The sequence below is a fragment of the Ailuropoda melanoleuca genome, chromosome 2, assembly GCF_002007445.2.
Source record: "Ailuropoda melanoleuca isolate Jingjing chromosome 2, ASM200744v2, whole genome shotgun sequence".
NCBI classification, from domain to species: domain Eukaryota; kingdom Metazoa; phylum Chordata; class Mammalia; order Carnivora; family Ursidae; genus Ailuropoda; species Ailuropoda melanoleuca.
The window spans coordinates 63,682,259-63,691,599 of NC_048219.1; the positions used below are offsets into that span (position 1 = coordinate 63,682,259).

General features: G+C 43.8%; 1 long non-coding RNA gene and 1 other non-coding gene across 2 annotated transcripts; both read left to right on the top strand.

Moving 5' to 3' along the window:
* The first annotated feature begins 1,163 nt into the window (after positions 1–1,163).
* On the top strand, positions 1,164–1,248 carry TRNAR-UCU. The gene is given in 2 exon segments: positions 1,164–1,200; positions 1,213–1,248. It is a non-coding gene; the product is annotated as a tRNA-Arg (tRNA).
* A 5,182-nt stretch (positions 1,249–6,430) lies between these two features.
* Positions 6,431–7,727, top strand: LOC117801014. Its single transcript, XR_004623314.1, has 2 exons — positions 6,431–7,244; positions 7,337–7,727. It is a non-coding gene; the product is annotated as an uncharacterized LOC117801014 (long non-coding RNA).
* Positions 7,728–9,341: the final 1,614 nt, after the last annotated feature.

Consider the following 9,341-nt stretch of genomic DNA (forward strand, 5'->3'; position numbering starts at 1 on the left):
GTGGGCTCTGGACCCACCTCAAGAGCGCGCACATAGGTAGCGCCGCAATTTCTACGTGGGCGGGGCTCGGAGAGCCGCAAACTGGGGCGGGAAGCCAGGGATTTTGTCTGCAGCGGTTGCATAGCAACCACGCGGTATTTACTTAGATTATTTATTTCAAGTGGCTTCGGGGCCGTGCTGAGGGGGACTACGCGGGCACTGAAGACCCCATCCCCCACCTCATCACCCACCTGATTCCTGGCGAAGGCGCCATTCTGAGGAGCCTCGGGCTCGGCCACCGCTCGCCAGCGCCGAGAAACCCCGCGGCCGCGCTCGGGCGCGCGCCCTGCAGCCGCACGCACCCGCACACGCATGCTCCCGGCGCTCCCACGCGCGCAGCCACCCTCGCGGCTGCCGCCCACGTAGCCGCGTGCTCTCGTCGCGCGGGCTGGGGGCGGGTGCGCGGCTCCCGCGGAGGCAGCTCCCGGCACTTGGATGAGCTCTCAAAGGATGCTGTGGCGCGGGGCGCGTCGCCCCCCTCAGTCCACCAGAGCCCGGATACCTCAGAAATTCGGCTCTGGGTCTGTGGGGAGCGAAATGCAACCCAAACCCCGTTTTACTGAACCCTGCGCAAATAAAACACAAGCACGCACACAGACGCCGTCGCGGCCCTCCAGGGAAGAGTCCGGGACCCGGGAGGGGCCGCCGTTCGAGATCGGCCGCTAAAAGGTGCGACGTAAGTGCCCGGCGTCACCGGCCAGGCTTAACGGCGCAACGGCCGGCCTGGTTCCGCATCGCCGGGGCCGGGCGGGACCGGCCGCCGGAGAGACCCGGTAGGCGGGGGCGCTCGGGGCAGGAAGGGACCGGGGAGGAAAGAACGCGGGTGTGATTTGTCCTGCGCGGCTGCGCCCTGGGCAGGCCGGAGACGGGACTGTGGCAGCCCTCAGACCGACCGACCGACCGGGGTCGGCGGATTCGCCGGGCTCGTCGACCTTGTGAGAGGCGGCTGCTGGCGAAGCACGGGCGCCTGCGGCTCGCTTTCGGTGGCTGCTGCCCGGGCTAGCAATGCCCTGGTCTCGGCGACGCAGACGGGAGGCTGTGGGGACGGCTAAGGGGGCGGTGGGAAGGGCGCGGGGCCGTCGCCTCTGGCTTAACACAGCAGATGCGCGAAGACTCCAACAGGTGGCTCCGTGGCGCAATGGATAGCGCATTGGACTTCTAGAGGCTGAAGACATTCAAAGGTTCCGGGTTCGAGTCCCGGCGGAGTCGCAGTTTTTCCCTCCCTATAATTTATTTTCTGACCCCGTCATTTCTCTCCTCCCTCATTTTTTCTTAGACGGTTGGACTTGCCTCTCCTTCTCTGCCCTTTTTCCTTCTGTATGCGGCTTCTGCGGCCGTTCCACCTCTAGCAGGTCGCGCGGGTGCCCCCGACCCCGCCCCGCTTCCTCAGCTCGGTGGCTCAGGGTCTGGGCCCACCTCACAGCGGAGCCTGATCCAGGAACCGCGGGAGCGGCTCCGGGCGGCGGCCAAGCGGGCCCTCGCTGTTTCGGCCCAAAGGTGGTCCGGGTCTTGGGTGTTCCGAGGAGCTGCCCCCACGCTCCAGGGCTGACACCCCCTTGCCCGGATCGCGACCGTGACTGCTAGGGAGGGCGAGGGAAGGATAAGAAAACACGCCTACACCCTGACCTGCGCTGTGCTGGGTAACCGCCCTTCCAGCCCAGAAGGCTTCAAAATTGTCACGTAAGGGAATCCCCAGTGGGATCCTGTAAGAAATGCAGATTTCCGGGCCTCAGCGCGGAACTCGGATTCAGTCGATCGGGGATGGGGCCCAGGAATCTGCATTTCTGATAAGACTGCCTGCCGTTCTCCCCCATGATTCCAGTGCGAAGCGGTCCGAGGTCCATCCTGCCCGTCAGCATTTCCAGGCAGGGGCTGCTAACTTGTCTCCTCCCCTGACAACTCATGGGTTTGCATGAGATTAGGGTTCCACCTCACTAAATGTGAACCAATGAGTTAGTGAATGGAATTTTCAAAATTCATTGTAACAAACTTGCTGCAAAAAATCCAAAACCCAAAATTGTCAACAAAGGTACAGAGAAAAATAAGCGTCGTTGTTGTTCCTATATCTTAACCTTGCAATTGTCTCTATAAGATATTAGTGAAAATGGTTTCTTGGAAATATTTTCAAATTTTCTTATGCTCATGTCATTTTTACATATATTGCCTCTATGTTTGTTGATGTTGATATAGGTAATACACAATTGGTAATATGCTATACTTACTCTTTCACTTATTAATAAAGTGAAATGGAGCTGCCTTGTTCCAGTGTATATGTATGTACTGTAATGATTTCACAGTCCCCAATAGTTGGACACTTAGGCGTATTTTCCTGTTACAGTGCTTCAGTGAACATGCTTGTTCTTACATTATTGTACACAAGTGCAAGTATATCTATAGGATTGATTCCTAGGAAGTTAGATTGCTGGGTCGAAGGTTTGTTTGTGCATTCTTTGATGGATATTGCCACATTGCTGTCACAGAGATTATACCTGATTTACTCTCACCAGCAGTGTATGAGAGTGCCCGTTTCTTCCTATTTGATAACACATAGGGAAAAAATGGTTTCTAGTTGTAGTGTCAATTTATGTCTTTTATTATGAGGGAAAGATGAGCATTTTTCATATGTAGACTAACTTGTATTTCTTTTCTATGATTTATCTGTTCTTGAGTTATTCATTTTTCTATTGCATAATTGGTCATTATCTTATTGGTTTGTAGGAGTTCTTTACATATGATGGAAACCAGTCCTTTGTTTATGATATGTGATAAAATTATTCTTTCTCAATGTATTTGCCTTTTGATTTCATGTATGATATTTTATTGCCTTACAGAAATTCATATATTAGGATTTATCAGTCTTTTCCTTTATGGCTTCTAGGTTTGGGGTTATACAGCACTCAGATTATTAAATAATTTCATTATGTTTTATTGTAGTGCTTTATATGGTTTATTTTTGTACTTAAATCTTTATTTCATCCAGAATATACTTTTGTATAAGGGTTCGTGAAGTGGGAATTTGGTCCCAGAATCACTGGTAATGAACACTCTTCTCTTCTCTACTCATTTATTTGAAATGCCATTTTTATCATTTTCTAAATTTCCATTTGGGTTTCTGGATTCTCTATTCCGTTCCATTGATCTGTCTTAATTCTGATGCGCCAAAACTGTGCTGTTTTTATATCTAGTGGGGCCAATCCTTTCTCATAACTTCTTTTGGAAGATTTTTTTCCTCATCTATTCTTGAATTGTTTCTCTCACATAATGTTAACAACTAGCATTTATTTAGCATTTTATATACCAGGTACTGTTTTAAGCGCTTTTTGCATTTTAAGGCATTTAATCCTCCTGATGACCCTACCAGGTTGGTATTATCCCCTTTCATGGAAGGGGCATCTAGACATAGAGGTTAAGTAAATTGTCCAGGAATACACAGCTAATAAGCAGCACGCCAGAATGCCTGGGTCTTTGAGTAAAGCCATAATTCTATATTGTCTTTTCACATGAGCTTTAGTTACAGCTAATCTGGTTCTCATTTTAGGAGATATTTTTGTGTTGGAGTCATGTTATTAATATAGGGAGAATTGAATTATGTTGACTCTTCCTATTTAAGAGCAGCAGCGGAGGGGGGTGGAGAAAGAACACATATGCTTTTCCATTTATTCAGTTCTTCTATTCCTTTCAAAAGTATGTTAAAAGTTTTCTCTCTGTATATATATCTTGACTTGTTAACTTCATTCTTAGATAAGTTTTTNTTTTTTTAAAGATTTTATTTATTTATTCGACAGAGATAGAGACAGCCAGCGAGAGAGGGAACACAAGCAGGGGGAATGAGAGAGGAAGAAGCAGGCTCATAGAGGAGGAGCCTGATGTGGGGCTCGATCCCACAACGCCGGGATCACGCCCTGAGCCGAAGGCAGACGCTTAACCCCTGTGCCACCCAGGCGCCCCTCTCTGTATATATATCTTGACTTGTTAACTTCATTCTTAGATAAGTTTTTTTTGTTGAGATCTTTTCTTCCATTATATTTTCTAAATGATTTTGGTATTTTAAAAAATAAATTTATATCCAGCCATCTTAATTGAACTATTTTACTTTTTAAAGTGATTTTTCAGTTCCAAACCATGGGATACCACTTCACATCCACAAGGATGGCTATAATAAAAAAGACAGACAGGGGTGCCTCGGTGGCTCAGTGGGTTAAGTGTCTGCCTTTGGCTCAGGTCCTGATCTCCCACCCTGTAATGCACGCTCTCTCATATAAATAAATAAAATCTTAAAAAAAAAGAGATAGACAGTAACAAGTGTTGGCAAGGATGCGGAGAAGTTAGAACCCTCATACATTGCCAGTGGGGAGGTAAAATGGTACAGTCTCTTTGGAAAATACTTTGGCAATTAGTCAAAAATTTATACAGAATTACTATATAACCCAGCAATTTTACACCTAGGTATATACCCAAGAGAAGTGAAAACATATGTTAACACAAAAATCTGTACATGATTGTTCATAGTAGCATTATTAATAAAAAGTAAAAACAACCTAAATGTCCACCAACTGATGAGTGGATAAGCAAAATGTGGTATATCCATACAATGGAATATTATTATTCAGCAATAAAAAGGAATGAAATACGGATTCTGGTTGCAACATGGATAAACCTTGAAAACGTTATGCCAAGTAAAAGAAGCCAGTCGTAAAAGACCACATATTGTATGATTCCATTTATATAAAATATCCTAAATAGGCAAATCTATTGAGACAGAAATTAGTTGTTGCCAAGCGCTGGGGCTAAGGGGAATGTGAAGTGACTGGGTATTTAATTTGGGGGGAGTGACAGAAACGTTCTGGAATAAGTGGTGATAATTGCAACTCTGCATATACAAAAATCCACTGTACTAAACATTTTTAAAGGGATGAATTTTATGGTATGTGAATTACATCTCAATTTTTTAAAAAGTTTTTTCAGTTAACTATGTTGTGTTTCCTGGAAATATATCTCACAAATAATTATAATTTTAGCCTTTTTCTAATTCTTATGCCTCATTATTTCTCTTATAAAGCATCTGCTAGTATCTCCAGAAAATGTTAATTTTTGTGATAATGGTGACAGACTGAGTTGTCCTGTTTCTGACCATTATAGGAATGCTTCTCCACTTTGCTGGCTTTGGGGTTGGTGCACACGCATGCATGCATAGACACACACACACACATTTTATCACATTAAGAATCTATCCCTAGTTGTCAGTAACCTAAGGATGTTTTTTCCCCCTTTGATCTGTTCATATTATGCAATATATGAACAGATTTTCTAACATTTAACCCTTGCATTTCTGAATGCAAGTGAATGCATCACTTGTTCGTGATGTATATTTATTTTAGTATTCTAATATTTTGCATTTTTGTATATTTAGAAAAATTGACATTTATTTATCTACCATAAATGCAGCATTATTTAGAATGGCCCCAAACTAGAAGTAACCTAGATGTCTATCAATAATGAACTGTTTGAAAATAAACAGAAACAGACTCAAATATACAGAGAACAAACTGGTGGTTTCTGGGGGTGGGAGGATGGGCAAAATAGGTAAAGGAGATTAAGAGGTACAAACTTCAGGGATGCCTGGGTGGCTTAGTCATTTAAGCATCTGCCTTTGGCTTGGGTCAGGCTCCCTCCTTAGTGGGGAGTCTGCCTCTCCCCATGCTTGTGTGCTCTCTCTAATAAATAAAATCTTAAAAAAAAAAGTACAACTTAAGTTTTAAAATAAGTCACAGGGATGAGAAATACAGCATCAGGCATATAGTCAATATTGTAATAACTTTGGTGACAGATAGTGACTACACTTATCATGGTGAGCATTGTGTAACGTATAGAATTGTCAATCGCTGTTGTACTCCTGAAACTAATAAATGCCAACTACCCTTCAGTTAAAAAATTTGAAAAATAATAAACTATTTGAAGAAAGTACAGTAGAGCCATATAATTGAATACAATACAGACCTTTAAAAAATGAGGAAGATGTATGTATACTGCTTTGGAAAAATATCCAAGATTATATGAAAAAAGCGGATATAAAAATGAACATGTTTAATATTCTACTTGTGTTAAATAATGCCCAGGCTAGCAATGCCCTGGTCTCGGCGACACAGACGGGAGGCTGGGGGGACGGCTAAGGGGGCGGTGGGAAGGGCGCGGGGCATTACTATGATTGTGCATAGAAACTTTCTGGAAGCATATACAGTTAACAGTGCTGGGAGGAGGAGTAGTGATATGAAGGGAGGGAAGGCATTTTTTACTTTATATTTCATTGTAATGTCTGAATTTTTTCATAATAAGCCTATCTTATCCTTGTAATAAAGAAGTTTTAAAATAAATGAAAACAAAACCCAATATTAATGATGAAGTTCAAACAAACATTGTTGCTAGATCACTTTCACATGGGCAGCTCTGATACTGCTTATCCACTGAGGATTTTCTGAATTGCGTTCAACATTTATTGACTCCTTACATTTTACTATATGCTGGGTCCCAGCCATAAGTATACCTTTTAACTCCCCCCACCCCTTACCGTGTAGAAATGTAAACAAAATCTCTCTTCATAGTGATTCCAGCAGGCAGCATGTCCTGAAGGTCTTGTACAACATGTTGAGGACTGTGGACTTTACCCAGACAGCAATAGGAAACCATCAGTTGTTTTTAGGTGGGAAGCAGTGTGCTTAGATGTGTTCCTTCTGTCCCGTTCTGGCTGTACTGTGGATGCCTGACTGGAAGAGTGCAGGACTGGAAGCTGGGAGACCCGTTCAGGGCAGTTGGAGTTGTCTCGGTAAGAAAATGATGGAGGCTGGAACTAGAGCGGTGGTGCATGGAGAAACCCAGAGCACATGCATTTGAAGGATAGGCAAAGAATGAGTTTTTTGGAGTCTAAGAAACGGCAGCCAGAGAGGTAGGAAGAAAACTAGGAGAAAGTATTCTCTCCAAAAACTGACAAAGCAAGTTGCCTCTAGAAGAGTCAAGAGGAAAAGGGAAACATCTAACATTTTTCTAAATGCCAACAAGTTTATTTAGCCCTTGCCATTATTCCCCAAGTCCTAATAAGTAATAATTATCCCTATTTTACAGAGGAGAACATTAAGATGCAAGATGTTATGGGAGTAAGGTGAAAAGATTAGCCTACGAATGATGGGAAAAGGTCTGCTCTTCTGAAGCAGGTAGGAAGAGCGCAAGGATGAAAGCATGACGGTGAAGGAAAAATTGAAGGTGTTCAGTTTTGCAGACCTGTTTCCTTTGTGCTCTTTTACAGCTCTGCCTCACAGACCCAGGATGCCAGGAAGGTATTGACAAAGAGGGATGTTACCCCAGGGCATGGAGACACTCCCATCTTATTGCCGCCTGTGGTCCGAACAGACTCTAGGACCAGAGGCCAGCAGTGGTTTCGTTCCAGCTTCCTCCTGATTTGAGGCTTTCTACATCCATCAGCATTTAAAAAATATTTTATAATTTCATTCATCCTCAATTGGATATATATTTTTGAGTACTAGCTTTGTTCAAAGAACCACACTGGAAAGAAATACAAAGGTGAGTGAGATCGAGTGCATTTTCTTAGAGTTCACCCTCGTGTGGGGCAGGGAGCCATGGATGGATAATCTCATTATTTAGGATTGGCTTTGGTGTGAGTGGCAGGAAACTCAAAATAACAATGGATTCGGCAAGATGGAGGTTTCTTCCTCATGTGAAAGTTCAGGCAGTGGCAACTACCTGATCATGAGAGATCCAGGCTCTTTTTTATTCTTTCACCTTAAAACGCAGCTTTTTCCCTGATGTTCTAAAAGCTCCTCCCCTGCCATCAGGTCAACATACTAGTTAGTGGGGAGAAGAAAAAGAGAACCCCACTTCAAGCTCACCCTTCTCTGAGGGACACTTCCCAGAAGCTGCACATACTGCTTTCATTCACATCCCACGGAAAGGTGAGAACCATAGCTTTTTTTCCCCAGGTAGCCACATTCCCAGCTAAAAAGCATGTGTTCTGTAACTGGTAAAGAAAGGGAAAAAGTTCAGCAGTTTTTGCTGGTGACGTGGAAACAGGTATGCAGATAGCCACAGTGCAAGGTTAAAATAAGTGTGAGTTCTCCTTACTAGCTCTGTGACCTTAGGTTACTTAACCTCTCTGTGCCTCCATTTCTTCACTTATAAAATGAGGATAATAGTAGCACCTACTACACAGGTATAGGTTTTACCTAAGGTTACCGAAATTGTTCTGTACATGTATAATGTTTCATACTTAGATACATGAACGGTTACATAAAAACCAGCTGTATTTATAAGTTTTTAGAACAGTGCCTAGTAGTAAGTGCTACACAGGTGTTTGTTAAATACATTTTTTTTTAAAGAAGTCAAATGGGAATTTGAAGAGTGTACACATCAGTAGAGAAAATCTGATAAAACATTTTATGAAGAAATGTAGACTGTCAGTTCTGTGATGCCTGGGGCGTACCCCCAGCAGCATGCCTTTCCCAGAGTAGATGCTCAGAATACTGGCTTCTTATAAGCTTGAAAGGTCAAGTGTTTTGTTAGGTGGGAAGGAAGCAAGGAATGTTTTAGGTGGAGTTAACCATATGAACGATGACATAAAAGGTGAAAAACTCACTGTATCTGGCAGAGTAGCTGGCATGCATAGAACTCAATATATATTCACTGAACACTCCGTATCAACTAGTTTGGTTTGGCTGAAATGTATCAGTTGGGTCCAGGCAGAAAAATGCATCACTCTAGAGAATTTAATATAGGGAATTGTTATACAGGTGATGGAAGTGCTCAAAGTGTGGAAGTGCTCAAACACCCAGAGACTGGAAAAGCAGGAAACCTCTATCACCCTTAGTGCCACAAGGTCATTGGGAGATGGTGTTACCAGAACCCAGAAGCCTGGGCCATCCAGTGGTGGAGGGCTGCCTGGTGGGGACTGGGAAATGGCAGAGCCCCAACCCAGTCTAAAGCAGAGGGAGAGAAATACTCTGACTTCTCTCCTTCTCCTGCCTTCCTGTCTTGGGTCAGTGCCTTACTGGGAAGCCAGCTGGTAAGTGAATCTGGGTTTAGGGGCTAGGTCTTCTTTACTGGTGTACCCTGGTGCTTAAATAATCGATAGGACTCAATTTTGTGGTGACCGGCTGACTTTCAGACTGAATTTGGTAGAAAGTAATCAGAATTGAATAGAAGAACTATGGAGCAGCTGTGAAAGCCCAGCCGAGAGTCTGTAGCTTATGGTAGTTTCCCAAATCTCAGTAAGCTGCACAAATAAATAGTGGGTGCTT